Source organism: Staurois parvus, unplaced genomic scaffold, assembly GCF_062004578.1.
Source record: "Staurois parvus isolate SC_StPar_1 unplaced genomic scaffold, SC_StPar_1.0 ptg000327l, whole genome shotgun sequence".
Lineage (NCBI taxonomy): Eukaryota > Metazoa > Chordata > Amphibia > Anura > Ranidae > Staurois > Staurois parvus.
The window spans coordinates 3808179-3833588 of record NW_028318123.1 but is presented as its reverse complement, the minus strand read 5'-3'; the positions used below and the strand labels follow the sequence as shown (position 1 = coordinate 3833588).

The following is a 25410-nucleotide window of genomic DNA, read 5'->3' as shown; positions in this document are numbered from 1 at the left end:
ATGGTCCATATTCTGGGGATAGCACTGTACAGTGGCCACAGGTGATGGTGTGTTTAATAATTTTATTGGGGTTGACACTGTTGTCTGGGTTAGGGATATGAATGTGCCATGTTATGATTGCTATATAACTTTTAGCATGCTTTGATATTCCAAATAAATACATTGTTTGTGTGGACCTTTTTACTTCACATATTTTTTTCTCTGCTCAGATTACTTTTACTGGCTTTGGAATTACCGGTACCAATACGTCGCTGGACAGGAAGTGGGTAAGGTGTTCTAGGGCCATAAATTACACACCTAATTTACTGACCATCTATCAAATTTTTGGAGGCCCCCAGAGAACCAGGACAGTGCAAACAACACAGACTCTGACACTGATATGGCAGTGATGAGGCCACTGGTATGGCAATAATCAGGACAGTGGTATGGGGTATGGCTGTGATCAGGATGCTGGTATGGGGTATGGCTGTGATCAGGATGCTGGTATGGGGTATGGCTGTGATCAGGATGCTGGTATGGGGTATGGCTGTGATCAGGATGCTGGTATGGGGTATGGTAGTGATGAGGTCACTGATATGACAATGATCAGGACACTGGTATGGTGTATGGAGGTGATCAGGATGCTAGTATGGCATTTGATGGTGATTAGAACGTTGGTATGGCATATGGTGATGATCAACACACTGATATGGGGTATGGTGGTGATCAGGTTGCTGGTATGATGCATGGAGGTGATCAAAGCACTAGTATGGTGTATCAGGCCCCGATATGGCAGTGATCAAGGCACTGATATGGTGAATGGAAGTGATCATTGTGCTGTTATGGTATATTGTGGTGATCAGGATGCTGGTATGGTGTATGGCAGTGATCAGGCCTGCATATGGTGAATGGCGGTGATCGTAGTGCTAGTATGGTGTATTGTGGTGATCAGGATGCTGGTATGGGGTATGGCAGTGATCAGGATGCTAGTATGGTGGTGAACAGAATGTTGGGATGGCGTATAGTTGTGTTACTGTGAGCACTGGTAATGTGATCCACCGTGGGGGTCACACAGGGTACAGCGTCCCTGAAGAACAAAGGATATCACAAAGGAACTAAGTTCTCCACAACTTCCTCTCCCTACTGTTTTGGAGCTATAGCATCACCTACAGCGGGAAGCACAGACTGCACCTGCCTACACTCCCCCCCCCTTGTCAGAAGCTGTTCTCAGCATTGAAACACAATAAAGAATCAACACATAAATGCGTAAACATAATCACAATATAGCAATAAAACGTCAAACAAAATAATCAGAGTACTTTGCATGGAGCTGCCCATAGTTAGACTGAATATAGTGTCAAACCTCACTGTCCTCTGTGGGGTCACTCTCAAAACTGTCATCTTCTGCACAAGGCTCTAAGGCCTCAAGCAGTTGGGGGTCAACAGGAACAGCCACATCACTGTTACCTGAGCTAGATGCTATATCCATGGAGGAGTCCAGGTAGTCAGCAGGACTGGCAGCCTCTGGGGTGGGCATTTCCACACCGTCTGCAGATGATTCTGTAGAGCTCTCCTCCTCCAGAACAGTGGGAGCCTGAGGTCTGAGCCCAATGGGAGGAAGGCACCACTCTGAGGGGACTTGCTGAATTGGCAACAGGTCCACAGGTTCACTGTCCTTGCTGTCGGTGCCAGGTCTGGTGCAAGAGTCTCCACTCAGCACACGGGCCTTTAGCAGATTGTGGTGCAGCTGCTTCCTGATTTGTTCAGGGCCTTCTGAGACCACATTGTATACAGGGGTCGGTGGGAATGGTTGTTTCTTCACCTGATAGGGGGTGTGCTCCCACTTGGACTCCAGCTTGCTGCCTCTTTCACATTTCAGGTTCTTCACAAACACCCTGTCCTGTTCCTTCAATAGGACTTGCATAGTAGGTCCAAGACCCTCAGGACATTTATACACAGGACGGTGGGACCATTGAGCCTTCAATAATGCAGGTCACCATGACCCCTACCCATGGGAACTTCTAATTTAACTGTGGCCCTTGGGCACTCTTGTTCTCGGGCCAGACACAGCTCCTGGCCAAGTGTCTATAACAACACCATATGGCCGGCACTTCTGATCTGTGTCCTGGTTCATCTGGTTCTTTCCTTTGTGCTCTAACTCTTGCATGAACTTAGATCTTTCTTGTCTCATGTATGTAATGTTTTGCATCAACTCCTTAATGGCGGTCCGCATGGTCGACGGAGCATGCCAAGGTCTCCTTCCTCACGTACAGCAATACATGTTTCTTTCTCACAATGATGGTAGCTTCTGCATCTTCCTGTTCCTGAGCTACTGCTTACACCACTTTGTCATTAAAAGGGAGGGTTGTGCTCTTACTTGTTCTTGCAGAGCTCTCCTGATGGGGCCTATCTTCATCATCCCCCAAACTGATCCCCCAACAACTTTTCTGGAGCTCCTATATCCGTACAATTGTGTACATCCTCCTTCTCCAACTGTTTCCAAAGATTCTGTAGGGCTACGGCAAAGTGGGTAAGGCTTTCATCCTCCTGCTCTCTGCAGACAATAAATCTGTGTCTTGTTCCAGTACTGTCACATTTTCTCCAAACAGGTCTAGTCATACCACAATTTGTTCAAGGCTAGCCCAGGAAGCACCATAACTGCTCAGTGGGCATCATCTTCTAGCGAGTTAATGGCCAGCTCCGCAATCATGTGGGTGGGAAGCTGATACAGGCAGGAGGCACTCTCTAGTCTCTCTTCTCACTCTGACAGAGAGATGTTCGATCCATTGAACTTGGGTATTAAGGGAAAGGTGGCTCCAAGAGGTGTCATAATGCTCCCGGCTCCCCCTCCCACCCCAACTGTGACAAGGGGCCTATCCTGCTGACTGCCACCAAGTGTGAGCAGGGTGCAGAATGGTGCATCAGTGGCAGAGATCACACAGAGGCCGAGTAATATGAACAGTGTATTGTAAACATTCCAACCATATACAAACAGGCCTGGAATGCACAGCAGTGATACAGTAGTTCCACCGATGCCTTCAGCTTCTGCAGTGGAATTGTGGCCTGGCTGGTTAAGCCCAAAAGGGAAGCTTCCTCAATGAAGATAGCATAGTCCCTGCTCTTTCTCTACTCCTCCGGAACCTTATCCTACCACTCAATGCTGTCCCTAACAGACAGAAACTCTGTCCAAACACTATACACTCGAACATTGTGCGCTAAATCAGAGTGTCAGAGATTTAAGCTCTGCCCTGCCTAAGATGGCCGTGGGGATCACATGAGGCACAATGTCCAATTGGACAGCTGCTACCAGTACAACAAAGGAAATCATAGAGTAACTAAGTTCCCCACAATTTCCTCCCCCTACTGTATTGCCGCTGCCACCTACAGCGGAGAGCACAGATTGCACCCGCCTAAAGGTGTACAAGGCCCTCCTGCATTAAACTGTGTTTATTGCATTGCTGAATAAATGCGCAGGCTAGACCTACTTGGACTGTCTATGGGTACCACTGTTTTTGTGCATGGTTACCTTTACTAATACCAGTTAAGCGTGTCATCCTTATGTGCTACACAGATGTACTGAATTTATTTTTTATATTTCCTAGACCAGGGGTCTGCAACCTTTAAGACATAAAGAGCCACTTGGACCCGTTTCCGAGAGGGAAAAAAAGACTGGGAGCCGCAAAACCATTGCAACATTTAAAACAAATCCGACACTGCATATATTGCAAAAAACGCTCTGGTCATGAAGGGGGTTTAAGGGCCCAGTAAGCAAAGGGTTAATCAGGGCCACAGTGTATCGTCATAATCACAATCATAGCCTTAGGTCAGTGGTGGGCAACCTTTTTTTTCGACTGAGCCAAATCTCGCCAAAACCACGATTGAAATTTATTTTGAGAGAAACATTTTTAAAACTGAAAATACATCCCCCATATAGTAATTCATCCCCCATATAGTAATTCATCCCCCCTATAGTAATTCATTCCCCATATTGTGTGAATTCACTTACCTTTGCTCCGCGCGTTCCTCTCGCTGGGTTCCCGCGCCGTTCTGGTCTTCAGGGCGGACTGTGAGAGGAGAGGAGTTCGTCACGCTGCCCCGCCTACATCCTGACAGCCAATGTTTGCCAGCGGGCGCCCGGCACACAGAAGAGCTGCATTAAAAGAGCCGCGGCTTGCCGACCCTATTGCCTGTCACCTGGTGGGCAGTGTGCTCCGGAGCCGCAGGAAAGGTGAAAAAGAGCCGCGGGTTGCCGACACCCGTCCTAGACCTACACATTCAGGTAAATTTTCCTATGTAACCAGTTACATTGTTTGCTAGGTAGCAAATGTAGCTAACTGATTGCTTTCACTTGGTGCCTGGAAGTGCTCCTTGAGATAATGATTCCCAGACAGTAAAACCAGGAAGTAGTCCAGTAATTCACACTTAATATCTTTCAATTGAAACAAAATGTGTTACAATCCTTCAGACCTGGAAGATCTGCAGCTGGTTATTATAATGTATCACAGTCTATTGCATTCAGCTGTAGACAGAAATAGATGTGTACAATCCATCCTTTGCCATCATGCAGTGAATGTATTCCTATTGCTATAAGAAAGAAGCAGGGAATGGATGTATGGCTTTAAAGTATGCAAAAAAAAAGGGATATACTGTACACTTCGGTAGCTCATGGCAAAATATTGCAACGTACAATAACTGAGCAAAATGTTTGATGCAACACACAGGCAACAATTTGTTATCTGTTTCTTATGATTTTGTGTACAATGCCAAAAATAAAAAATTAAATAAACCAAAACCAAATGTACGTCACCTTACCTGTCCTCGTGTGCAGTGACTGTGTCAGTTTTCTTTTTTCCCTTTTAACCTGGTAAACCTGTAAATAACATACCTCCTGTCCCTGGGTAGCTATGCTCTCTCCTCCACTGTATCTTTGGAGGGAGTCATGGTTGTCTCTCAAGCTGGATTTAAAAAAGGTCTGCCTGTGTTCATTTTTTTTTACATAGTTGATTGGATTTGTAATTTACACAAGAGAGAACATTGTTTTTGCTATCTTAACAGGCCACATGAAGTGACAAAAATACTGTCCAGATCAACAGGTGTTTTCTGTACTTGCTGAAAATGTTCTTAGCCTGAAATTCGACAGCTAATGCAGCCACAACATCTAAGGACCGGGTCATTTTGCTCTTGGATTCAGTTATCCCTCATTTACAGACTACTACTTTTGTTGAGAACTGTTATTCCATTTTCCAGTAAAGGACCATACCTAGGTCAGGACTGTACATTTCAAGAACCTGTTAAAGTTATCGTTATGAGAAAAATAATGAGACTACCATAGGTGACCTCCTGAAATTTCCACTCACCTGGTTATCATGCTGACTCACTGAGGCTGATTTACCAAAGTGATTAAGAATTTTCACTCAATTTTGTGAAGATTCACTTTAATTATCCAATCATGTGAAGAGCAAATCTCTGTTTACTTCTTTCATCTGCACATGACTGGATAGCTGAAAGGAATATTCACACAATGTATTATGTGTATGAACATTCTCAATATCTTTCGTAAATTAGCCATTCGGTAAGGCTAAGAAAAGTTAGAGTTCTTTGCATTTTGAGAGATGTAAAAGGCATGACTTTAGCACTTTGTATATCCCATGGAGTTTTCTTGAGGATATGCAAGCAGGGCATTTCTTTTTTATACATATTGTGAACAACATACAGTATGTAAGCTTAAACATGATAGGGTTACAAGTGTAGTGTAGTTTGCTAATTGTACAGAGACTAGTAGTAACATCTACACAATACAACTATGCTTGTGTTGGTAGATTGTACATCCAGCTCAAGTCATTGAAGACTACTCTGACAGAGGTGCTAAGAGCATGGGGCAGACAACCTTCTTGAGCCCCTCTTACCCTCAACAAAGTAGCTGTGTCATCCCTGAGAGCACTATGACCTAGCAGGACACAGGATCTTGCAAATGGCTGTCCGAATCCATAATTACAGAGATCTTTCTGTAAACAAGTCCAGCTTGTGGGCAAGTAAATGTCCACACCCAGTGTGCATCATGGTTGATTGGACTAAATACTCTCATAGTATCTCATCGTCCAAATGTTGTACAAATGAGCAATACGGAATGTATGGCCATTTTATTGCCCACTTGATAAAAAACAGTCTTGAAAACGCTCTATATAAAACTGTAAAGGATCTGGTCAACCAGTAAGATGATTTTTAAGCACATTGGTGCACTCATGGGTTCCTTAAATGACTAGAGATATTCTTTATTGCCTCCTAGGAGATCAGAAAAGAACTCATTTTAAAAACAATGGTGGAAATTGGGGGTATTGCGTGTTACTGTTAGGCCATTTATGTTCATTCTTATTCTTAAAATCCATGGGAACATTTTTCAAAGACATTAACATTTTCATAGCAGAAGCAACTCATTTCTAAATGGTATTTGCAGTTATTGTCTCCAAGTCATTGTTTGTAGAATTGTTTTGCATGGTATAGCGTATCTAGTTCAACACAGATATTGTATCCGGTAGCAATAAGGCTGTAATATTATACATCAGAGCAAAGAAAGTGAGTTTATTTGTTTCATTATTTCAACACAAAAGAGAAAAAAATCCCACTGCAATCACTTACAAATGTAGCAATTTTTGCCAAGTCTGATGGGATAACAGCTTGTATACAGTTTAACAGAAGGATTATTCTGGGCCAACAGGTTCCTTTGTTCTCATGTGGGAAGGCATTCACTTTGTCCAAAAAAAGCAGTATGACCCCGCAGAACAATGTAAAAGTCATCTTATCAACATTTCTGGTTTTCTGAAGTTTTCACTATAGTAAATACTGCTTGAAAGCACAGCAATTATTATGTACCTGTCACTCAACTTGGCAAAGCCACTGTATTGGCTAACATATAGAAGGGCTAGGGTGGAGGGGGGGTCAAATGTATCTGAGCTTATGGAATTCATTTTTAATAGTCACTCTACCTCCATTCATTTCCGTATCTAGCACAATCTTATCCTTCTGCTTGATTTAATGGATAAGTGCACTCTCACATAAAGTTTGAAGTGCATGTTCCTTCCTTTAGCTCCCCTGACCTAAAGTAACCCGCTTTCCCACACCCAAGTTGTACACTTGTACAAATCCCAAGGCCATGACTTTCCTCAATGTTTACAGCCCATAACCAAGGTTATTTTTCTGCTGCCTGCACCTGCACATTCCTTTCCCCATAGAATTCTATGGGACCACTTGAGGAACGTCTTCAGCCTCAGTATGCACTGCCATAGAAGTCTATGAGTATCATCTGTGCACACATGGCCAGCAAAAAAAAGGAAATCGGCTGTGTACTGTCAAAAATGCTAAGTGAACATTTTGTGAAAATGCACTTTGGAATGGATCAGACAGAATAGGCATGTTTTAATGAAATATTAAATGATAAATGATACCTACTTGGGAAACCTGATTTGTAACTATCACACACAATTTTTTTGGGCTAAAATATCTTTGCTATCACATCATATTTTTAGAACTTTAGCTCTTTATACCCACAGATATGCTATTGTAATATGGGACATTAGGAAAGCCAACATCAACTAAATATCATCTCACAACCTTTCTCTTTGGATAGAGGACAGTGAAAAAAATGTGCTAAGTATATCCTGATAACCAGCTGGACCTTGTATATAGGAATATCAGCAATCCAGCACTGAATGATAAATAACACAAGGCTACGGATATGTAAAGTCAAACACTAGAACCTCCTATTATCCTAAATATGAAATGTAATTTCAAATGACTTGTACCCATTACTATAGTGCAAGCATCAGGGACGTTGCTTGGATTGTGAAAGGCTTGGGGCACCCTGAGGAAAACAATATAGTAGAGTAGTTATGGCCAAGTTGCAGCACAGTGGAAGAGGCTTAAAGTGGCATGGTTAAAATAAAACATTCATCTACTCACTGTATACCCAACACACAAATGCCACAGTCCTTGTTCCCACAAATTCTGTTCCAAAACACCTCAGAACAAATGATCATTTTAATTCAATTGAACTATTTGATTACATACTGTATACTTTTTTCTAATCCTATCTTAAAGAAGAGCTTCATTAAAATAGTATAAGACTACTTAGCATTCATGTTGAACTGTTAAGAAAATGAGCACTTTGTATCTAAAATAGGAGCAGGTAGATACCACATCCGTGTTTACATATAATTATTCTAAATCATTAGTTGGATCACACATAACAAAAACTTTTAATGTCATCAACATGTAATAATTGATCTCATACAGTTACAATTTAAAAGGTTCTTTGTGGTCAGTAAATGAATCTAACTAATGTCTGTGCACTGCTCGTAATGTTATGCCATGCACTCTTGTACCAATGCCACTTTACGGTAGGTATTAGAGTCAACCTATACATTCCAACTTGATACCTAGTTATACATTACCAATTACACTGTATAACTGCACATATTACTGCCCAACATGCTCCTGGTCAATGATTTAATGACATCTCATTTTCAATGTGTTTCACAGACAGTTTAGTCTCCTTCTTCAGGAAAGAGTGGTGTTATTTTGTATTGTAGTCACTGCTTCTCCTACTGATGAGTATACGACTTCCCCAGTTCATCCTGCAGTGCTGAAAACTGTACCTGAATCGGGATTGGTAACAGAGCAGTTGCCCACCCTCTGCTTACTCTGTTGAATAAGGACACTGTTAGCACACATATATCCATATACATACAGTATATCCAACTCAGTTGAGAAAACTTTGCTTGTCAGTTCTCTGACCTGTCTGCAGACCCACCTCTGTTATTCATCATCACTTTTCAACCTTAAAGGGCCCCAACTTGCTAGCAGAAAATCTTAGCTCCAACTTTGGGATTTAATCTATTTTCTGACCACAAATGTTCACTGCTTATTTAAAGGGGTGCCCCGCCTCAAACTATCTATCTATTTTATATATATACATACATATATACAGTATATGTGATTCAGCTGGATCCTTTACTTTGTGCCAGTTCCTGCGGGAAGTTGGTTGTTTTTTTTTCTTCTAGGCCCTCTTCTCCCACAACCAGTGCTGCACCCTCTTTAGTCACTATTGATGTCCACTGGATAATTACAGTTTACTGGTGTTACTCAATTGCTGCTGTCTGATTTGGGTTACTTTACTTGTGCTCTCTTGAGTGTGTATATTGTTGCACATTATTATATTGAGTACCAATTTGTGCAAGCTGAATTACTTAATACAATTGTGGTATTGAAATCTGTGCCTATTTCCCTTTACTCTGAGCTGGGTATCACTGGTGATCCATTTATTGAGCTTTGATTATCTAAACTATGTATGAAACTAGATTGTCCGAAGGGAAAAGGAGCATGCAAGGTCAGGGAAGCACCAGAAGACAAGCATTATCCTGCAGCACCTATGGGGGTTAGTGCTACAATATATTGATACAGATAAAACTGATCTCCCCATGCATGTGTCATGTGACATATCAGAGCTGGAGAGGAGCCTTCAACTTTGCAATGCCCATTGCTCCTCTGATTTGAGGGCTGGGAGGTGCTGGGTGGGGACAGGAACTGGTTGAAAAGTGGTGGGCAAAAAAAAAAAATGGCAGGTGGTCATGGTCTCAGGACCCAAGGCACCAAAAAAGAAATGAAAGGCTCATACTCTAGACACCAGCTGCAAGTGAACCCAATGGCATGCATGTAGGCAGGAACTGGCCACAAAGAGGCTAGTAAAGATATCAAAAGGGATGGTATAAGGGTAAAAACAGTATTTTATTTTTTAAATAAAAAAAAAAAAGGTCGCTTCTCGGCCTTTTGGCTAAGATCAAGTATCTGTTCTTATCAGTGTCCAGTGGGGGTGCTCCCGGTCATTCTAGCTTTGCGGGGATGGCTGTTGTATAGTACCCTCACTGGTATGATGGGGGTCTGGACGGCTAGTACCGGGGGGACAGAAACCGGGATGCCCACATGTAGCTGGGGCCTGGGAGTAATTCCCTCGAGGAGACCGGAAGGACCCAGTTCCTCCTGATTTGGACGGATCTACCTTGTCTGGCCAGGGGTCGGGAAGGCAGAGAGTCCGCCAACCAGTGCCCCCTGAGTAGCCGCCTCAGGGGTGCCACTAGTAACACCTGGGTGTGGGACCCCACAGTGTGAAGATGGCACATGGTCATTGATTTACCACTTTTTCTGCACAGCGCCCTTAGGACCAGGCCTTATGGCTAGGATCAGGGCAAGTTTTGCTACAGGCCTCAGGGCCTGGTCTGTGCACTATTTGGCACGGCCACTTTTTTATTTTCTATTTATTTAATTTATTTTCACTCCCCCGTATTGTCACTTTTTCTTTACTTATGTGTGTGTTTTTCTCACAGGATGGAGGGTGTGGGTCCTCGGGCCTGCCCTGAAGTCTAGGGGGAGGATGTGTGGCCTTTTGGTTCCTTCCTCCCCTGTCCCTAGGGGGTTTTCTCTTCGGGAGAGCCCCCTGACCAAGTACTGGGTGTCCGGCTTTGGCTGGACACAAGGAACGGTGGTCCACCAGGCCTTATGGCCAGGAGGACCAAATGGGAACCTTGTCCCTGTCAGAAGCTTTGTGCCCCGGGGGATCAGGGTAGTGGTCCAACCCCTTCGGGGGTAGGATAAAGCACACCCCTAAGTGCACTTTTTCGTGTGGTGTTTTGCACTTGCACTTTTTTTGTGAACACTTTACAGGTTTTTTCATTATAGTTGCACGTTTGCGGACTTTAAAGAAAAAAAAAATTGTATTTTTTAAAATGCCAATTGTTTATGATACAGTGCAATTAAACAAGTTAATTGTCATTAAGCTAATTTTATCCACGGTGTTTACCTATTAAAAACCATAGGCATAAGCATTAGAGGGTAGTCAAACATCCATGCATTATTTAGGTGTCTTTAGGCACAATGATTGCCCAGTGGACCCATAAACAATATTCTTTAGCTGTTAATGTCAATAGATAAGGCAGGGATAGACAGAAGGAAATGATCAGTGCTGCTGCTAGATGCTGCTGGCACCACCTATCCTAAATGGGAACAACTGAGATCATGGCAACCTTCCTAATAGATGTTCCCTATGGTAGCTGCTGCTTGGGAGCTCTCCACAGCCATTGCATTGCCAAATGTGAATAATATGGGGAGCAGAACCAGATTGCACAAATTACTGGTTCACAAATAATTTTTGTTGGGTTCCATAAGAAGTAGTATAGTCAAACTGGGTTTCAATCTAAGGCTGGTGTTCAATCTAAGATTGGTCATACACTCCAGGCTGAACTTAAACAAAAAATAAACATATTCCCCTTTCATGCTTTACACTGCAGATAAATGAATCTTCTTGCTTGGTGCGGAGGCAGTCAAAATACCCAAACAGAAGTTTTCATAGTCTTACCTCCTCTTTTCTTGCATCTAAATTAAACTGCACAGTGAAATAAGCACCAGTTTGACCACGCAGCCCAGTGCTTTCTATATTGTAACAGACCTGGTCAGGCACATTTTCTCTCCCTCTGCAATATCACCTTTTGCTTTCAAGCACTGCCTCCCACTTTGCCAAGAAATGTTCTTTCATCCAGTGGAAAATGGTGTATTTACTGTCACTCAGTAATAGCTGTAGCATAAAAAGCAGTTTGAATAAAACGAACCTTATTATGACTGCAGCAGTTTAATTTTTACATTAACATGAAATTATAGGAAAAAATGTGCGGATTTTACCATCTTGGCTAAGCTTTATATCCCTCCATGGCAGTCATGGCAATCACTCTTTTCCCCTTTGCAAACTCTTGTGTAAGCTAGCAATACAAGTGCTGTAATTGTGCTTGTTCTACTGATACGTGTCACAGCTCAGTTTCTCTTACTGGCAGCCAAATTTTTAAAGACGGTTGAGTTGTAACAGTATTTTCCTCTTCAGTCTCCCCCTGTAATAACTCTGCTTATAAACGTTAGTTTAAGGATCATTTTGAAAAAATAAACTCTTTCGTTACATATGATAGGCAGAGAACCAGAGAACTAACTCTTTTTCTGATTCTACCTTCAAGAAGAACTGTATTAATATAGTTGGGAACTACTTTGCAATTGTTGGGACAATGAACACATTAGCCAGGAATACATAATACAACCTGGTGCACAGATTGCAGGGGTCAGAAGTGTGTAAAATAAAGCCCAGTGCAGTGATCAGGACTAAGTTGTTTGCCTGCCCTTTCCTCCCCCCTTGTTCATTCACAGAATGCCTTGTATTACGTAAACAGAACACAAGGAGTTCTGTGAATGGACAAGGGGAAAGGTAGGGTGAATAAAAGACAGGATCCCTTCACGGCTCTCATAGCCTCAGCTTCAGAAGTTCAGCACTGGCTGTATTATCCACTGGGTACAAATCAATGTATTATACAGTAAACAGGGCCAAGGTGAGCATTTAATACTCCTCACAAGAGGTAACTTTATTTTCACTTGTGTAAATGTTTGTGTCTGTGGCTAGAGTTTAGCTTTAAATTATTTCACATGTGATTGAAAATCTAGTAACTATTCTCAGGCTTTATTTATTTTTTTGGGGAGTAAAAACTATAAAACTTTTTTTTACTAGCCCCTCCTCACACCCACCACTAACCCATTCTATTAGTCTTCTTTCTTTGCTTACCTTATGAATTCAGATATACACACAGGGCCAGTGCTCCCACTAGGCGATCTAGGCAGCAGCTTAGGGTGCACTATTACCTAGGGCGCAGCCATGGCCACTGGTTTCCTTACTCTTCTGCTTGCTGAGAATTGTATCACATAGAGTGTTTTTTTTATCTCTGGTTTTATGTTCACTTTGCTTTTTCTACTTTAATTGAATTATTGCAAAAAAGTCATGCTGGTATCTGTAGTCCACCTAGCTGCTGTTGTGGCCATAATTAGTGGGATACATCAGTATGCTTCCAAGCCTCTAGAAGGAGCAGAGAGCTCAGAGTGCGTAGTCTGTCTTCCAATGCACCTGACCTTTCCCCTGTGAGGTCATGTCCTCCTCGTATGTGTACCAGGCTTGTCCTGGCACTTTCGGTTGTCACTGATGGGCACTGATAGGCGGCACTGGTTGGTGGCACTGATGTGGCATGGATAGGCAGCACTGATGGGCACTTATAGACAGCACTGATATGCGCCACTGATAAGCTGGCACTGATGAGGTGGCACTGATGATGCTGCACTGATATGCAACAATGATGGACATTGATAGGCGGCACTGATGGGCAGCACTGCTGGGCACTGATGGGTGGCACCACTGGGCGGCACAGATGGGTGGCACTGCTGGGCGGCACTGCTGGGCACAGGTGGGTTGAACTGGTCATCAGTGCCCTGATGATTGATGCCGATCCATCCTCTGATAATTGCTGGTTATCGCCAGTACTTTCCTCACGCTGTGACAACGTGAGGAAAGTACAGCTGATAACCGGCAACTGCAGATCACGTGATAAAAGGCCACTGTGATTGGCCTTTTACCACATCACGTGATCTGCTATGTCCGTAGGACACAGCGATCATGGAGATCGCCGGGTGCGCACCACTCGGGGCGCATGGGAGGGCGGTTTCTGGGAGGACGTCATATGACGCCCTCCCAAGACTGGACAACTGCACTATATAGCTATAGGCTGGAAAGTGGTTAAAGCAAAACGAAAACCAAAAGGTTATACCCCCTTCAGTTTTTTTATTTGTCATCTGTGTCCCATTGGAGAGATTTCTCATAATTTCCTGTCCTATAGCTAAAACAGTAAACGAGAGGCAATCCCTACAAAGTAAGGGAATCCCTGGTTGTCACCAGGATCTCCAAAACTAGTGTCCCCGTTGGAAAATTTCCCTTCCATTCCTGTTCCGTGACAACCCAAAATTTGGGATTTTCTTTCAATTTCACTCTTAGTGATAATGGTGAACAATACAACTATTTCCCTAATGGAAACACCCTAACACAGGTCTGGTAATCCCTCTTTACTCTATCCAAAACTGCCTTTAGTTACACTTTAACTGCCATAGTTTCATGTTTAACAGATATTCAATTCAAAAATTGCTGCCTGTGACTCATTCCTAGCTGTAACCCTTAGATCTTTGTTTGCATTCTGTGGTTCTTGCTCTGAGTCACAATCCTAATTTTGATCCTGCTTTACAGTTTGGAAATGAAATGTATTAAAGTGTTTTGTAGCTCAGTCGTCTGATGCAAGCTGATTCTCCTGCTCCAACATACTTATCACTAGACGTTACTAAAAAGTTGCAAGTAAATATTATTCCTTGCGTAAATGCTTTCCTATAGAAAATCGCTGACATTTCTCACTAGGTGAACTACATTCTAAACATTACACCATCTGCCAGATCTTGTGTAAAATCCTTTTACTGATCCTCCAAATTTGTTTTGTGTTGACTGTTTGGTAAAATCTCCACGGCAACTAAATGGTTGTATGAGGAACTGGCTTTCTGAGCCAGGAGACGTGTAATGGAACTCATTTCTCCTCATGAGTCGACGCCTAGCTGAGAAGGAAGCATACAGTTAAGAAAATGAATTGTAACCTGCTGTACATTTAGAATAACCGTAACCATTTTTACAGATCTTTAATTACTGCAACCACAACTGAGAAACATCTTGGGATGCTGAGACCCCTGTGTTAACTAGGAAAATCACTAAAGAGACTCTTCCTGTCTCTGGTATTGTCAGAGTAAGGGCTTGTTTACACCTGTGTTGCTCTCTGATGAGCAATGTGGGGTGCATCAATTTTTCAGAAAGTGGTGCAGGTACAGCTGACAGGATTTTAGAAGGCGGTTCTACTGCCTCCTGAATGCCTGCTTTATTTTAATGGGAACACCATGCCGCTACCAAGTCGAGACCAAGTCTGGCGAGGTCCCATTCACTCAAATGGGTTGTGCTCTGCGGCAGTATTGCCTACCAAATACAATGGGGTGGAGTAATTTTTGCTGTGACACAAAGGAAGGCATTGCGGTGGTAGCATGTGTAAAACACCCTTTCAGCTGCCTTTGCAGCTTACACGTAGCACTACCCCCTTTAGGGGCTGCTGAGTTTTGGGTCCCCCTATTGTCCTGCACAGCCAAGCAACACAAATTTTCTTCAGACCTTGCACACAGGAGACAGCAAACAGTCCTTGAACTTGTTTTTCTTTGGATTTTATTAAGGAGTATTGAACTTAGATGCGAACTGAGGACAAACTCCTTAGCAACTACTGTATGTACAAGTCCATTAGACAACAAAGTCTCTTGGTTGGAAGAGCTCTCCAGCCCTCCAGATGTACCACCTCACACCCCAAATGAAATCTCCTCTTTACCCAGCTGCTTAAGGGAATCCTTGAGCAAGGGGACTAAGAATCTGCCACTTTTCAATCAGCAGTCCCAGATGGGGACTAGTCAGTCCCTCCAGAATGCCCTCTCCCCTTATCTGGCCCAGGGGCTGTGGGATTACTCACTCAGTCCTCTCCTACAAGCTTGTGGGTTGGTGGCTGCCTTCAGGCCTTACACTGGGCTGGCTCCTACCTTGCTTCCCAGGCTGTCTTCTCTCAGGGGATGGTTGAGGCTGAGAGATTCTCCCTTCCAGCTCCTGCCTGCAGGTAGGCCCCTTTCCTGCATCCCCTCCCAGGCTCCTCACTCCAGCCTTCTCACTCCATCTTCCATTCGAACTCCCCTCCTACTGAGCAGGCTCTATCACTCTTAAGGGCTGTCCTGAACCCATGCCAAGATTCACGGATTGGTCAGGATCCCTCAAGAGTGCAGACCAGCTCCTCCTCACCCTCACCCACTGAGTTCTAGAGACTTCTCCAAGTCTTCTAGATCAGAGGGAGGTATCAGTGAGCTGATCTGCAAAGCCTCTCAACCCTGACCCAAATTTGACCCTCTGACTATCACCCAGGCTGCTACTCAGCCTTCCAGCTAGAAAAAATAATTATCTAGCTCCCCCTAGCTAACTAGGATGCACATCTTTTTTGCAGGTTAAAAAAATGATCATTTATTATTTTTTACATTGCATCCATTAACGCATTACACCCGCAATCAGCAGATTGTGGGTACAATGCTGGCTCCTGCAGACTCTCAGTAAGCTCTCTGTCCATACCTCCCATATGGGCTGGCAGTTACTGAATAGCAATAAGAATGAAAGTACTACAAGAGCACTCACCAGTGCCCTTGCAGATCATTGAGAACTACAAGCCATCAGGCACAATGGCTGACGGTACGTGTAGTCTAATTCATTCACAGGAAACTGAATAAATGACGTGGCCATGTGGGTGGAGCACTGCATGACAGCACTGTTTTCAAATAGTGACAGCGGGTGGAGGGAGAAGAATCCTCGATGGCTGTCAAGTGTAGAGCGCTGTAGGCGGAAGATGGTTGCATAGGAGCATGTTACATGTTACACCCTAAATATGGGTATAACATGTAACATGCTGTTAAATATGTAAACTAAGCCTAAAGGTTAGTGTAGTGCGTAACCTTACCTCCCCATTAGAGGAGGGGGGAAAAAATCACAGAAAAATGGGGATTATATCTGTATAAAATTCCTTTTTTATTTTATACTAATTTAAAAAAATTGTGTTAACTTGTAAACCTCTTAATGAGAACATATTGTACAGGATACAAACTGAACAACAAATGTGAGTGAATTGAAAATTATTGTTATGGCGCCTAATGTTTCAAAAATAATTACAAATAAACTGTGTAAGTTATGCAGCTGCCCCCAATAGGTGGATGACCACACTTGTGCAAACCAATATTTATAAACAGACTGGCGCTACATAAATAATGTGCATGAACATATAGGAGGCTTGTTTCACAACATGCCCCTAAACCAAACCGGTATATTTTATATATTGCACCTGTAGTGTCATCTTTCCACCACTCCAACATAGTCGACCATGTTCCCGGAGCCATCCAATTAGAATTATATAAAATTAGTTCTATCCAATCATGAGCTAGGTATCTCTATATAGTGAACCCGTATATGGGGGTCATCCCTTCCTGAAGACGCCGCTGGGCGAAACGTACGTCGAAGCGCCATTATGTCACTTCCGAGTCCGGGGACAGGACGTTCAGCCATAGCGCAAGCGAGGCTTGGAGCGCATGTCGTCCATCTTTGACATTCACAAGCTGCAGCTACTGGTGCCAGTATTATAGCCACCGCTCCATGTGAGTGCAAAATCATTTGTTTCTGCTTAAAATGTGTATTTAGTAAATGCTACACTTAGAAAGAATGTATATCTGTCTGGTTTATCTAAGCGGCCTGGCACCACATCTCCTTATTAGCCCGCATTGAATACCTAGATGAATCGGAGAGTTTGCTGAAAACCCCATTGCCTTAGCTTTTGGCCTTATCAATGGAGAGCTGCTTCAGGGAAGCACACTCAAGGAAAGCCTGAGAGGATGGTTTCGTATATGACCAAAAAGCGTATCTGACCACCTTAACTGGAGTCAAAAGGTCTGGTGAGTGAGCAATTTATATATACCTTGCCGGCACATGGTGAAGATACAAAATCACTCACTTATTTGGGTCACAGCATAGAAGAATAGAAAGGACAGTCACTTTTTTCAAAACCTAAACTCACTCTTGGATTTTTATTGGTTTTTGTGTTTTTTTTTTGCGTTCTTTGTAAAGTTAGTGGAAAATGTAGCACCCACTATAGGTGCAATATATAAAATATAACGATTTGTGAAACAAGCCTCCTATATGTTCATGCACATTATTTATGTGGCGCCAGTCTATTTATAAATATTGGTTTGAACAACAAATGTGTCTGCTTGGTTAGAAGAAACGTACTGCATACAGGTTGACGCGTTTCGGGATCCACTTCATTATTGCCACACATATGCTTGTGTAGCTAATGAACAATAAAATGAACACAAAAATAAAACATACAAGAAACATACCGGTAATTCAAAAACATATACAAAAAGTACAACAATGTTAAATATAAATTATATCATCATAGGATCTCCAAAATGAGAAAAGGAAAAAAAAGGGGGGGGGGGGCAGGGGAGTATTACCTCATAAAGGAGAGCCCATGGCAACAATCTGAGAGGAGAGCAAGTCATAAAGGAGGGGTATGGAGTAGAAAATAAACATAACCACCAAAATATATAAATATAGAAAAAAATAATATAGAAAAAATAAGAAATAATGAAATTCTATGCTTACCCACAGCAAAAGATGTGCAATTATATATCAACAGTGTGTCAAAAATTATAAGAATGCACGGCCAGAGCAGCAGAATATGCTCATATCATATAAATAACTTCAAGAGGGACTTAAAGTTAACTTTACTGTGATACAAGGGATCAAATTTGAATATCCCATAGGGACACCGACCTAATAAAAAATACAAAGAAAAAAAGATGTCCTAAAGTACAAGCCATATAAACATGTCCCATTAGTATTAATATTGAGTGAGTCAATCAACTGGTGAATATGCAGAAAGGCATCCAAGAACTCAGCCAGATCTATTAAATGGCTCTTGAATGTGAAGGTTATGATGTAAGATAAAAACCAGATGGTTCAACTGTAAAGTCAATAAAAAAAGGAGAAAAGCCCCATGTAGTCAGAAAGCGTACCCCACAAAAATCAATATAAATAATCATAGAAAACCTAGGTCGTATTGCCATAAAGTATATATTAGTTCCGTGGAGGGGGGGACCAGTGACCCTGGATATACTGCATACATGAAAAGCATGGATGGCCAAAATGGCGGCAGCACGTGCATCCGGCGTGAATACGCTATTAAATAGTGACTGCAAGACCCCATCTTTGCCATCTGTCTTCCAAGTCCCGCCCATGTGGGACAGCTGGAACAATTAGGATCCATCATTGTTCACTGGAAGTGACATAAAGACGAATGTCTAGCGTAGGACGGAAGTGACGTCAAACTCTAACCACGCCTCAAGCCAGGAACCAGCCGGAAGCAGTCCCAGTGCATAACGCTATGCAAATCCCAAACCGGGACCAGGCAAAAAGGAGCAGGACACAGGACATTCTTCCCAGCAATAAGCCGGCAGAAAAAGTAAAAATAACCACAAAAAGAATGACAACACCCAGATTGGACCAATAAATCCCAGCTGCAAGCCCACTAATCAACACTAATAAAAAAAAAACAACAAATAAACCCAAATATTATTTTAACCACTACTAAAATGTTACTATAAATTTGTTATCAGCCTTGCTTTGATGCATACATAAAATTAAAACATTAATGGTAAAATGGGATCTGCAAAGTCCTCTGTGTCAATGTAAACAAATAATAATTAATAAACCAAAAGGGTGGTCCATATATAGTACATATTTTTTTAAGGACAGGTCTATGTAGTAATACATGTTTTTTACATACATTGACTGTGTTTTGATGCTGGATATGCTCCTTTTAGGCAATTGTAAGCTGCTATAACCCCCCATCCCCACAATGTGTATTATATTGCAGTTTACCAATTCTTAGAAATGATGGTTGGAATACTCTTTTTTTAAAAACTTTTATTCCTTTATTTTCATTTGGTGGTCTGACCAGTTGCTCTGTTATTTTTTTAACTTCCTTTAACATACCAAGCTGTCCAACAAAAGTAGCAGTTATAAGGTTGAGACAAACCATTTAGCACTGACAGCGTTCCTTACAATGGTCAGCTTTTATTTATTCATGTAAAACTTTATTGCAAAAGGAAAAAAAATCTGTTTATCTACTTAAAATGTGATCCCTGGAGTTCAGCTTTAATTTGTTAGTCAAGTCTATCTAAGTGCCCATTCATACTGGTGCAATTTCAGGTTCGATTTGAGAATTGAAATTGCACCTAAAATTGTATCTAATGAATGTGAATGTCCGTGTCTTAACATGTGCGCTTTGCTGCAGTGCAATTTCTAAAGTAGCTCTTGCATTGCTTTATCTGCAGTTTTGTTGCGATTTCACATTCATAGAATATGCACTGCAAATTGCAAGAAATCGATGAAAATAGTAGCATTAAAGTCTTCAGAAATCGCACCTGAAATTGCGCTAAAATTGCACACAAATTGCGCGATTTTAAATCGAAGTAGTGTGACCGGTGACTAAATCTACTAGTGCATCTAGCACTTCTCTCTCACCAGATTGACAATGCTGCTATCCAAAGGTGTCTACATTACTCCTCCATCCAGAGTGGAAACACCCTAAGGATGTGTGTTACTGGCAGGATTGCCAGGTGTAAATAAAGGAAAAAAAGCTTTTAAAAAAGTAAACAAGCACATTGTTTATTTTGGGGAATCATAAAAAGATAGGGCTTAAATATCTTAAATTTGTGGCAGTAGTTGTGTATCTTTTATATCTGCCTGGAGTTCAGCTTTAACTGCTGTCCTTCCCATTTGCACAAACTCACCTTTCATTTTTTCTCCTGCCCTCCACAACCTGGAACTTACATAGAGAAGACTCTCTCCTCAGCTCAATGTAACAACATGAGGTGGTCATTCATGAAAGAATACGATACTCCAACATTTCATATTCCTGGTATGTGTCTTGTTGTACTATGTATCCTGCTCACTTTGTACTGTTTCCTTTGTGTGAAATACTTGGTGATCCTGCCAGTCCCTTTGTCTTCCCATTTCAAACTGACCACGCTAGGCATGACAGCACATCCATCTCAGTGTGGTCAGTTTTCTGACTGTGCTGAGAGCACAGCCTGCCTGTCTTCCAATTGCAAAGACTGATGCTGACATGCCTCCCTGCACAGCCATTCACTGGGAAAATCAGTCCTTCCCCACCACTCTCTCTCTAAGACCCTTATGTAGTTGAGAACGGAGATTATGTGATCACTCATATACACAAATGTTTTGCCTTTCATTTCTATTTTAATTTAAATGGGTTGCTTTACAAGGTGAAGGTTCGCATATACTTTAAGCACCAGCAGTGAGATAGGAGGAATGGGAGTCAGTTACATGCTCCTCATATGTTGGAAGTTCTATTAAATACTGTAAATAAATTGTCAATTAGTCCCATATTTGGTGGTCCCAGGCTCACTCAGAAGACTAAAATTACTTTTTAGCAATTCTCTCTAAATCCATTCTAGTTGTTCTATTCTTGGACAATATATCTCCAGGAATGAGATTTCTGGCTCATAGGCTGGTTCAGCATTTAACAATGATCACCCTGACCCACACATCTTTTAAATGGAAAACAATCAGCTTATTGTATGAGTTTATAATGTAAAATGTTAACTCCGTAATCTATGAATGAACTCTAGCAATTTAGACACTAGAGGGAGGTTGTTTTGTCTACCCAATGTCCTGTGTGTTTCACGCCCAGGAACACACTGGGGTCATTATGATGTACAAGTTTATGCCTAACACCTAAACACAAAGTAACTTGGTATATGCAATATATGAGGAGGAAAGCAAAAACCTGTATATTGGAAGAAAAAACAACATTTCAACAAACAAATAGGTCAAAGCTCTGCAGTCTTTCTACATCCTAAGGAAAAGGAACATTCTATAGAGGACAGCAAGATACATTTAGCACAAGAAGGACAAATGGTTTGCAAGAGACTTGTTAAAGGCCATCTTCCTCAACCATCCCTGAGCAGTGTAGGGGCCTTCATCACCATCTGCCTTCCACAGCTCATGCTGTTTTAACATCTCCACACTGGCAAATTGACAAGAAGTCACACCTTCAGCCATGTAAATTGTGGAATTAACACCTATGAACCTATGAAGCCTTCCTGGCACCAAGGATGGGATTATGTAACAAGAACAGGGCGGTTCCTCAACTTTCACACCTTCCATACTGCTCTTGGACAATTGACATTCTGTATGTCTTTCCATGATTACTGGATTAAGGTTTTACTGTTACCTGTGTGGATATAAACGCTAGGGTATTTTCCTGACATTCACAGGAACTGAAGAAATGGATTAGAGAAGCATCTTTAAAGCTACACTGCATCTGAGCACCACAAACCAAAATTTAATTAAGTTTTAATATTAAAAGCAAACTCACTCATTCATCCAAGTCTCCAGGGTTTATTTTGCTTAGAAATCACTTTGAAAAACACTTCCCTAGCATTTTTGACCATGGCCTTTGAGTAAGGGCAGATTATTAATTTAGCATTTACTTCCTGGAATCCATCTGCTCTTCACTCAGGCATGCAGTCAGGAGCGTGTGCTTAGCTGAAAAAAACCCTCCTCCCCTCTTGAAGACTCCTGGGATCTATGGCACAATTTGCCTAGACCTGGAAACCATAAAGTAACTGAAGAAATGCAAAAGACCGTTTAAAACAAGTAAATATGACATACTTTCCTATCTATTTACTAATGATAGCAGCATAAAGATTAAAAATGGTCAATATTGATTAAGAGTGTGATTCACAGAGATCAGGAATCAGGACTGGAGCAAGTAAATTGGTTGTGTCTGGTTCCCCCACTCTTGCTTGGTGGCTGTACCTGGTTTCCCTTACATCCATTGGTCTGCTCCATTGGTCTGCTCCTGGTGAGCCCCAACATAGTTCCTGGGAGTCAAGCAGCATAAACATTGCAGTGTGCAGGCTCCAACTCAAGTCACACTGTGTAAGTGCCAATCCAGAATGACGCTGCTGGAGCAGCCTGCTCATTCGTAACATCATCATGCAAGCACAGGCAGCTCAAGTGGCGCCAGTTTGGATTGGCGTTTGCGCAGTGTGACTTGAGTTGGGGCCTGCAAACCACAATGTTTATGCTGCCCGACTCCCAGGAACTATGCTGGGGCTGACCAGGAATGAACTGCAAAATTTACTCTACGCTGTCTGACTCCCGGGGACAATGCCAGGGACAACCGTTTCCCGAGGAGTGTCTCCAGGAAATAGGGAGGAATGGTATCATTACTATGAATTTAGATTATGGTGTCAGGATACCTGCAGCCCAGTGTAACCAGATGAATGCAGCTAAAACAGGGATCTCAAAGTCTGGATTTAGTGAAAATAGGACTTTAATGAAAAAGATACAGACACATGTGACAGGAAACAAACAATAAAAAAACCTGCTGGAATCACATTCACAAGCTAACTAAAATAGCATGATAGAACGGACAGGGTAATCAGGGAGAACAGACAAAGCAGAGTTGGATGGGAATGCAAGGTATCATGTAGCAAACAAGTCAGGAGCTGGGCCAGAACAGGTAAGAAGTCAAGGCAAGTCTCCTTCCAGCCAATATCTGATGGTGACTGTTTATTAGGCTCTGACAGGAGATATTGTATCTGCTGGTCCACACCAGACTTACTCAACTCAAGTTCAGGAGGCACAGTCGAGTTATTCTGGCTATCCAACATAGTTACTGAAATATGCAAATGAGAGTCTTATCTCTCCTGAAAAAAAGTAAAGCAGAATTTATTTCACTGATGGGATGGCTCAAGTCATACAGTATTAGGAATGTAGTAATGTGATAATAATGTTTGATGTGGGACATTCATGCCAGTGAATCTTTCAATTGCTGCATAGTAGTAGGCAGTGTAACCATCTTTTTTGGGGGGGAAGGGGGTTATGCCAAATTTCCCTCCTCAAACAGGATATTGCTCTATACCTGTAGGTAAATAAAAGAACCAGAACCTTCACTACATGGAAGAATGGGTTTGATAATAGAGATGGCACTGCCCCCGCACAGGACAGGACCTTGTGAACACAAGGGATTCCCTTCCTGAGAAAGGGCAGATTGTGCAAAACTGAGAGCTGTGGAGGGTGGGGCAGGTTGTGCAGAGGAAAGAGCTGTGGGGGAAGCTGGGGGTGCAGAGGTCAAACATGGGGGGTGGCAAAGGTGAGAGCTGTGGATTGGGGTGAGCTTTAGAAGGGGGCGCAGAAGAGGGACAGAGATAATGTGGATGGGGGTGCAGAGGTGAGTTGTGAATTGGGGGGCAAAAGTGAGTTGTGGATGGGGGGTTGTAAGGTGAGTTGTGGATAGGGGAAAGAGGTGAGCTGTGGATGAGGGATGCATAGGTGATCTGTGGATGGGGGACAGAGAGATAAGCAAAGATAATTGCAGAGGTGAGGATTTGATGGTTACTTTTTTTGGGGGGGATACTTAAGGGAGGGGAGATTTTTGCTTGGGCAATTTGCTGGGAGACAGTAAAGCATACAGAGTTCGGTGACCTAAAGTATGTAATGTATGGCACAGCATTCATGGTGCAATGGTGGGAATTTTGTAACACCTTGTACATTACATACTCAGAACCTCTATACTCTGTATGCTGTGCTGTATTCTGGACTACATATTACGTAAGCGTTACCACTGCACTGTGTGTGGTGGGCTCTATGTTACTTATTCCTGACCCCTGCACTCTGTACACAGGGCTATATGTTGCATATTCCTGAGCACAAGGGACGATTCAAATTGAATGTAAGTACTATCCCTTTTGCTGATCTTGTTTGTGCACCCTTTGTGATATGCACTTCTCACAACTGCACAATACACACTCCTGAGTCCTGTACTTTGTGTGTACCATGTGCCTTGTGTGATACACAGTTTTAAGCTTTAACCTATTACATTTGGCGCCACTGTACTTTTCTCCTCTAAGGAAAGCGTGGCTGGCGGCATTGTTTGGGTGTTGTTGGGGTGGGGAGTTGTTCAGGGAGGGTGAATTTCTGTGAAAAAAGGCCTTGGTTTGATGTAAGGAGGAACTCCGATGTAAGGGCAAGCTTTAATGTAAGGGGGGGAGTCTGAGGTTTATTTGGAATTTCTTCCCTTAGTCATTTCTGCTTTGATAAGTAAATCATATTCTTCCATTTAAATTGTATTAATTCATTTGTATAACTTTTTTTTTTTTGGTCCAAGATTTTTGGTAAAATATACAATATGCCCTTTTATTGCAGTTTGGAGACCCCTCATCTACAGCAATAAATGAGAAACACATCCTAAGATTCTGGGCTGCAAGGACTTATAAAACTGACTTCCTCTAGCTCCCTAAGTGGGAAACTATGGCTTGTAAACCAAAATTAATAAAATTATTGCTATTGGTATTTTGCTGCATCTGCTATCCATACTTTTGTTTTCATTAATAAATGCCTCAGTCATTTGTCCACCATCTGCTCTTTTCTTTCTCTCTCTCATTTAAATTATGCTGGTAATTTAACCCTCCATGACAATGTAGTAATTGATTATACAGTTTTTTTAAAATGTCATCTCCCCGTGAACTGGCTTAAAGAACTTTACTTTCTAAACTGTTTTCCACAAGGTTAAAATGACTTTATATAGTCTTCCTTGCCTTGGAAAGAAAACATGGGTGCAAATACTAAACTATGTAAGCTCAACAAGACTACAATTTTGGCAAGTGAAAACTCTTCTTTCGACAAACTTCCCAAAGAAGGCCAAACATGCTGCATCACCTGTTAGAGAAGTTCAAGGTAGAAGTGTACTAATTAGTGATTTGATAATATAATGCACCCTCTGTGAGTTTTAGCTTTAAGATCACACTTTATTTTCTTTCTACGTCGTTTCATGTAAT

At 42.1% G+C, this 25410-nt stretch overlaps 1 long non-coding RNA gene across 1 annotated transcript in view; it reads left to right on the top strand.

The window, feature by feature from the left end:
* The window catches only part of LOC149457302 (uncharacterized), a 38424-nt gene extending 13499 nt beyond the window's left edge, over positions 1-24925 (top strand). Inside the window, exons 2-3 of the long non-coding RNA XR_016313646.1 lie at positions 20376-20459; positions 24779-24925. This is a non-coding gene — a long non-coding RNA (uncharacterized LOC149457302). The remainder of the gene's footprint in view (positions 1-20375; positions 20460-24778) is intronic.
* Positions 24926-25410: the final 485 nt, after the last annotated feature.